Below are 7,108 nucleotides of genomic sequence, written 5' to 3' on the forward strand. Positions count from 1 at the left end.
TCCAGGACCTCTATACCAGGGGCGGTGTCAGAGGAAGGCCCTAAAAATGATCAAAGACTCCAGTCACCCCAGTCATAGACTGTTCTCTCTGCTACCACACGGCAAGAGGTACCAGATTGATTGAGTTTATTTTATTTTTACAGGGACAGTGTACATTAATCAACGTTTCAGTAAAAGTGTCAACCGCAGTCCCTGGGCAGGTTATTAAAAACAATTACAATATAGACAATCATAGAACAGTGAGCACACGCAGAGTAACATAGGACAAGCAAGACATAGCATACAGACAGAGCAACATAGGACAAGCAAGATGTAGCATACAGACAGAGCAACATAGGACAAGCAAGATGTAGCATACAGACAGAGCAACATAGGACAAAAAGCAACAAGACAAAATCCATAAAAGCAACAAAGTGTTTCCACACCTCACAAGCTACAGACAACAGACAACATGGAAAGCGGCAATACACAGCTAGTGATTATGTTCACAAATCTGATTGTCCTTTAGCCATGTCTTCATGCATTTTGTGAAAGTGTGATATGTGGTGCAGTTATGTGTGTCTGATGGCAGTGTGTTCCAGACATGGGAAGCTCTCACAGAGAAAGCGGATTTACTAAAGGTGCTTTTCCTTAAGGGAACTATACAGTCACCTCTCATGGCAGACCTTGTGGATCTGCTGCCATATGTTTGGATTTTCTGTTTAACAAAAATACTGAGTGGAGGGGGAGTCAGGCCATTTAGGATCTGGAATACAAGACATGCGTCGGTGTATTGCACCAGATTTTCCCAACTCAGGAGCTCATGCTTTCTGAGGATGTAACAGTGATGATGGCTATTGGGCTTCCTATCGAGCACTTTGAGAGCCTGTTTGTAGACAGACTGAATAGGTTATTTTCATTGTTATTTGTAGTTGCTCTTTGATTTTTTTAACTTTAGATAATTTAGTAAATATTTTTCTTAACTTTTATTTTTCTTAAAACTGCGTTGTTGGTTAAGAGCTTGTAAATAAGCATTTCACGGTAACGTCTACAGCTGTTGTATTCGGCGCATGTGACAAATACAGTTTGATTTGATCAGTCTGACTCACGCAGTTTGTCCACAAGATGGCGACACAATAACAGAGAACAAATAGCGAGGACGTCGACTCCCTGGACAGACGGGTTGCCTCCCGCATTCAAAATCCCAATGTTTGCTGAAAACGAACGTGTCTATAAACGGACCCGTACTTGTCGTCCTCTTCAACTTCCCTGAAAACACCGGTGGAAGTGACGTCGTACTGGCGTTGAGTCAGCGGATGTTTTCTTGTCGCTTCACACGACGTTTCCACATGAGTTCTTAGAAAGGTTGTGACATTCGTTGACTGCTAAAAAAAAAAACATTAAATCATTTAGTGCGTTGAAAAATAATATAAATAATTTGGATTATTATGGATGTGTAAAAGTATGTATTATATATAGTATATTCTACTGAAATACACATAAATTTAATGAATTAATAGCCTAAAAAAATAAGCTAGCCTAGGCTCTAAGGTGAGGTAGCCTAGGCTCTAAGGTGAGGTAGCCTAGGCCCTAAGGTGAGGTAGCCTAGGCCCTAAGGTGAGGTAGCCTAGGCCCTAAGGTGAGGTAGCCTAGGCCCTAAGGTGAGGTAGCCTAGGCCCTAAGGTGAGGTGGCCTAGGCTCTAAGGTGAGGTAGCCTGGGCCCTAAGGTGAGGTAGCCAAGGCCCTAAGGTGAGGTGGCCTAGGCTCTAAGGTGAGGTAGCCTGGGCCCTAAGGTGAGGTAGCCTAGGCCCTAAGGTGGGGTAGCCTAGGCCCTAAGGTGGGGTAGCCTAGGCCCTAAGGTGAGGTAGCCTAGGCCCTAAGGTAAGGTAGCCTAGGCCCTAAGGTGAGGTAGCCTAGGCCCTAAGGTGAGGTAGCCTAGGTCCTAAGGTCAGGTAGCCTAGGCCCTAAGGTGAGGTAGCCTAGGCCCTAAGGTAAGGTAGCCTGGGCCCTAAGGTGAGGTAGCCTGGGCCCTAAGGTGAGGTAGCCTGGGCCCTAAGGTAAGGTAGCCTGGGCCCTAAGGTGAGGTAGCCTAGGCCCTAAGGTGAGGTAGCCTAGGCTCTAAGGTGAGGTAGCCTAGGCCCTAAGGTCAGGTAGCCTAGGCCCTAAGGTGAGGAAGCCTAGGCCCTAAGGTGAGGTAGCCTGGGCCCTAAGGTAAGGTAGCCTGGGCCCTAAGGTGAGGTAGCCTAGGCCCTAAGGTAAGGTAGCCTGGGCCCTAAGGTAAGGTAGTCTGGGCCCTAAGGTGAGGTAGCCTGGGCCCTAAGGTAAGGTAGCCTAGGCCCTAAGGTCAGGTAGCCTGGGCCCTAAGGTGGGGTAGCCTAGGCCCTAAGGTGAGGTAGCCTGGGCCCTAAGGTGAGGTAGCCTAGGCCCTAAGGTGAGGTAGCCTAGGCCCTAAGGTGGGGTAGCCTAGGCCCTAAGGTGAGGTAGCCTGGGCCCTAAGGTGAGGTAGCCTAGGCCCTAAGGTAAGGTAGCCTAGGCCCTAAGGTAAGGTAGCCTGGGCCCTAAGGTGAGGTAGCCTAGGCCCTAAGGTGAGGTAGCCTAGGCCCTAAGGTGAGGTAGCCTGGGCCCTAAGGTGGGGTAGCCTGGGCCCTAAGGTGGGGTAGCCTAGGTCCTAAGGTGAGGTAGCCTAGGCTCTAAGGTGGGGTAGCCTAGGCCCTAAGGTGGGGTAGCCTAGGCCCTAAGGTGGGGTAGCCTGGGCCCTAAGGTGAGGTAGCCTAGGCCCTAAGGTGAGGTAGCCTAGGCCCTAAAAGGTCAGGTAGCCTAGGCTCTAAGGTGAGGTAGCCTAGGCCCTAAGGTCAGGTAGCCTAGGCCCTAAGGTGAGGTAGCCTGGGCTCTAAGGTGAGGTAGCCTAGGCCCTAAGGTGAGGTAGCCTAGGCCCTAAGGTGAGGTAGCCTAGGCCCTAAGGTAAGGTAGCCTGGGCCCTAAGGTGAGGTAGCCTAGGCTCTAAGGTGAGGTAGCCTAGGCTCTAAGGTGAGGTGGCCTGGGCCCTAAGGTGAGGTAGCCTAGGCCCTAAGGTGAGGTAGCCTAGGCCCTAAGGTGAGGTAGCCTAGGCCCTAAGGTAAGGTAGCCTAGGCCCTAAGGTAAGGTAGCCTAGGCCCTAAGGTGAGGTAGCCTAGGCCCTAAGGTGGGGTAGCCTAGGCCCTAAGGTGAGGTGGACGGGGCCCTAAGGTGAGGTAGCCTAGGCTCTAAGGTGAGGTAGCCTAGGCCCTAAGGTGGGGTAGCCTAGGTCCTAAGGTGGGGTAGCCTAGGCCCTAAGGTGAGGTAGCCTAGGCCCTAAGGTGGGGTAGCCTGGGCCCTAAGGTGAGGTAGCCTGGGCCCTAAGGTGAGGTAGCCTAGGCCCTAAGGTAAAGTAGCCTAGGCCCTAAGGTGAGATAGCATTTCATTAGGGAATGGACTACAAGGTATCAAGTTCCACAGGGGATGCTGGCCCATGTTGACTCTAATGCTTCCCACAGTTGTGTCCAGTTGGCTGGATGTCCTTTGGGTCGTGAACCATTGTTGATACACACGGGAAACTGTTGATTGTGAAAAACGCAGCAGCGTTGCAGTTCTTCACACAAACCGGTGCGCCTGGTACTTACTACCACACCCCGTTCAAAAGCACTTAAATCTTTTGTCTTGCCCATTCACCCTCTGAATGACACACACACACACACACACACACACACACAATCCATGTCTCAATTCCCTCAGGGCTTAAAAATATCCTCCTTTTTATTTGAAGTGGATTTAACAGGTGACAATCAATAAAGGGATCATAGCTTTCACCTGGATTCACCTGGTCAGTCTGTCCTGGAAATAGTTCCTTATGTTTTGTACACTCAGTGAGTGGAGGAAGCCAAGCAGAACAGTTTCAGCCCTTGGAGGTGGACATTGAGGTTTCAGTCCTTGGAGGTGGACATTGAGGTTTCAGAGAGAGAGAGATAATTGCTATCCAAGTGTAACGCCCTGGCCATAGAGAGGGGTTTTTTGTTCTTTATTTTGGTTAGGCCAGGGTGTTACATTGGGTGGGCGTTCTATGTTCCTTTTTCTATGTTTTGGTATTTCTTTGTTTTGGGCCGTGCGTGGCTCCCAATCAGGCACAGCTGAAGCTCGTTGCTGCTGATTGGGAGTCACACATAAGGAGCATGTTTTTCCTTTGGGTTTTGTGGGTTGTTGTCTCTTTTGTTTGAGCAAGTAACGTGTCGGTATTTTTTCATGAATTTTGTGTACATGTTTAATTCCATGGTGTTGAATAAACATGTGTTCGCTCCCAGCTGCGTTTTGGTCCGCTTCCTCGTCACCAGGCGACGATCGTTACAGAAATACCCACCAAAAACGGACCAAGCAGCAGAGGAAGAAGAGGCACCAGGAGAAGGACTCATGGACTTTGGAGAAGATGGAGAGGATCGTTCAGGATTCCTGGAGATGGGAGGAATTACTGGACGAAGGTGAACCATGGGCTCAAGCTGGGGAGTATCGCCGCCCGCAGTGGGAGATCGAGGCGGCGAGAGCTGAGAGGCGCTGGTACGAGGCAAGGGAGCTCAACGGACACGGGAGGCAGCCCCACAATTTTTTTTGGGGGGGGCACACGGGGAGATTGGCAGAGTCAGGTGGTAGACCTAAGCCAACTCCCCGTGCTTACTGGAAGCAGCGTGGTACTGGTAAGACACCGTGTTATGCTGTGGAGCGCACGGTGTCCCCAGTGCGCGTTCAAAGCCCGGTGCGCTACATACCAGCCCCCCGCAAGTGCCATGCGAGTGCAGGCATCGAGCCAGGGCGGATGGTGCCAGCTCAGCGCGTCTGGTCTCCAGTGCGCCTCCTCGGTCCAGGTTATCCTGCGCCGGCGTTGCGCACTGTGTCTCCAGAGCGCTGGGAGGGTCCAGTTCGCCCAATGCCTGCTCTCCGCCTGTGCCGGGCCAAAGTGGGCATTCAGCCTGGAGTGTGGGTAAAGAGTGTCCGTACCAGAACTCCAGTGCTCCCCCACAGCCCGGTTTATCCTGTGCCTCCTCCTCGGACCAGGCCTCCAGTGGGTCTCCCCATCCTGGTCCATCCTGTGCCACCTCCCAGGACCAGGCCTCCAGTGGGTCTCCCCATCCTGATCCATCCTGTGCCACCTCCCAGGACTAGGCCTCCAGTGGGTCTCCCCATCCTGGTCCATCCTGTGCCACCTCCCAGGACTAGGCCTCCAGTGGGTCTCACCTGTCCAGAGCAGTCAGAGCTGCCCGCCAGTCAACAGTCGTCAGAGCTTCCCGCCAGTCAACAGTCGTCAGAGCTTCCCGCTAGTCAACAGTCGTCAGAGCTGCCCGCCAGTCAACAGTCGCCAGAGAGGCCAGACTGCGCTGAACTGCCGGAGTGGCCAGACTGCGCTGAACTGCCGGAGTGGCCAGACTGCGCTGAACTGCCGGAGTGGCCAGGCTGCGCTGAACTGCCGGAGTGGCCAGACTGCGCTGAACTGCCGGAGTGGCCAGACTGCCCTGAACTGCCGGAGTGGCCAGGGACGCCCGCCAGCCCGGTGAGTCCTGTGCCTACGCCTAGGGCCAGGCCTCTGTCATGTCTCCCCAGCCTGGTGAATCCTGGGTCAGTGCCGTCGGAGCAGCCAGGGTCACCCGCCAGCCGGGCGCAGCCAGGGTCGCCCGCCAGCCGGGCGCAACCATCGCCGGCCGCCAGCCGGGCGCAACAAGGGTCGCCCGCCAGCCAGGTGCAACCATCGCCGCCCGCCAGCCGGGCGCAGTCAGCGTCGCCCACCAGACCTTCGGCGCGGCCAGGTGCGCCACCTAAGAGGGCGACGTCAAGGGTGGAGCAGAGGCCATGTCCCGCACCTGAGCCGCCGCCGTAAGAAGGCCCACCCGGACCCTCCCCTTCAGAGTCAGGTTTTGCGGCAGGAGTCCGCACCTTTGGGGGGGGTACTGTAACGCCCTGGCCATAGAGAGGGGTTTTTTGTTCTTTATTTTGGTTAGGCCAGGGTGTTACATTGGATGGGTGTTCTATGTTCCTTTTTCTATGTTTTGGTATTTCTTTGTTTTGGGCCGTGTGTGTGGCTCCCAATCAGGCACAGCTGAAGCTCGTTGCTGCTGATTGGGAGTCACACATAAGGAGCATGTTTTTCCTTTGGGTTTTGTGGGTAATTGTTTCTGTTTGAGTATTTTCCTAGCAGGACTGTTTGCTGTCGTTTTGTTCATTTTGTAGTGTTCTCTTGTTTATTTGAATTCAAATTCTAATGATGAGCACATCCTCTGCTGCACCTTGGTTCCCTCTTACAGACAGCCGTTACACCAAGCTAACAATTCTAGGGAGAAAGAATGTTTTTGTAATGTCCCCCGTAATGTCCCCCTACTGTTTGAGTGTTTTCCGTTAGTCAGGGGAACATTCTATCTGTGTTTGGGTGTTAAAGTTAGGAGAACATGATAGCAGAAAGATACAGGAAAGAGGAGGCCATTTTCACTGGATTCAGAGTAGGACACATCCGGCTGAACAACTTATTGCATCTAAAAGGAAGGCATTCATCAGGAAGGTGTGGTTACTGCCAGGAATTTGAAACTGTTGAACATGGAGAGAGGGAGAGGGAGAGGGAGGGAGAGAGAGAGAGAGAGAGAGAGAGATGCTATCCCAGCTAACAATTCTAGGGAGGAAGAATGTTTTTGTAACGAGAACTATACTACCTAATGTAGTAAACTGTAGAGCACTATACTACACACTGTAGAATGCTATACTACACACTGTAGAATACTATACTACACACTGCAGAATACTATACTACACACTGTAGAATACTATACTACACACTGTAGAATATTATACTACACACTGTAGTATATTATACTACACACTGTAGAATATTATACTACACACTGTAGAATATTATACTACACACTGTAGAATATTATACTACACACTGTAGTATACTATACTACACACTGTAGAATACTATACTACACACTGTAGAATACTATACTACACCTTAGAATATTATACTACACACTGTAGAATACTATACTACACACTGTAGAATACTATACTACACACTGTAGAATATTATACTACACACTAGAATATTATACTACACACTGTAGAATACTATACTACACACTGT

This window comes from Salmo trutta, unplaced genomic scaffold (genome assembly GCF_901001165.1).
Source record: "Salmo trutta unplaced genomic scaffold, fSalTru1.1, whole genome shotgun sequence".
NCBI lineage: Eukaryota > Metazoa > Chordata > Actinopteri > Salmoniformes > Salmonidae > Salmo > Salmo trutta.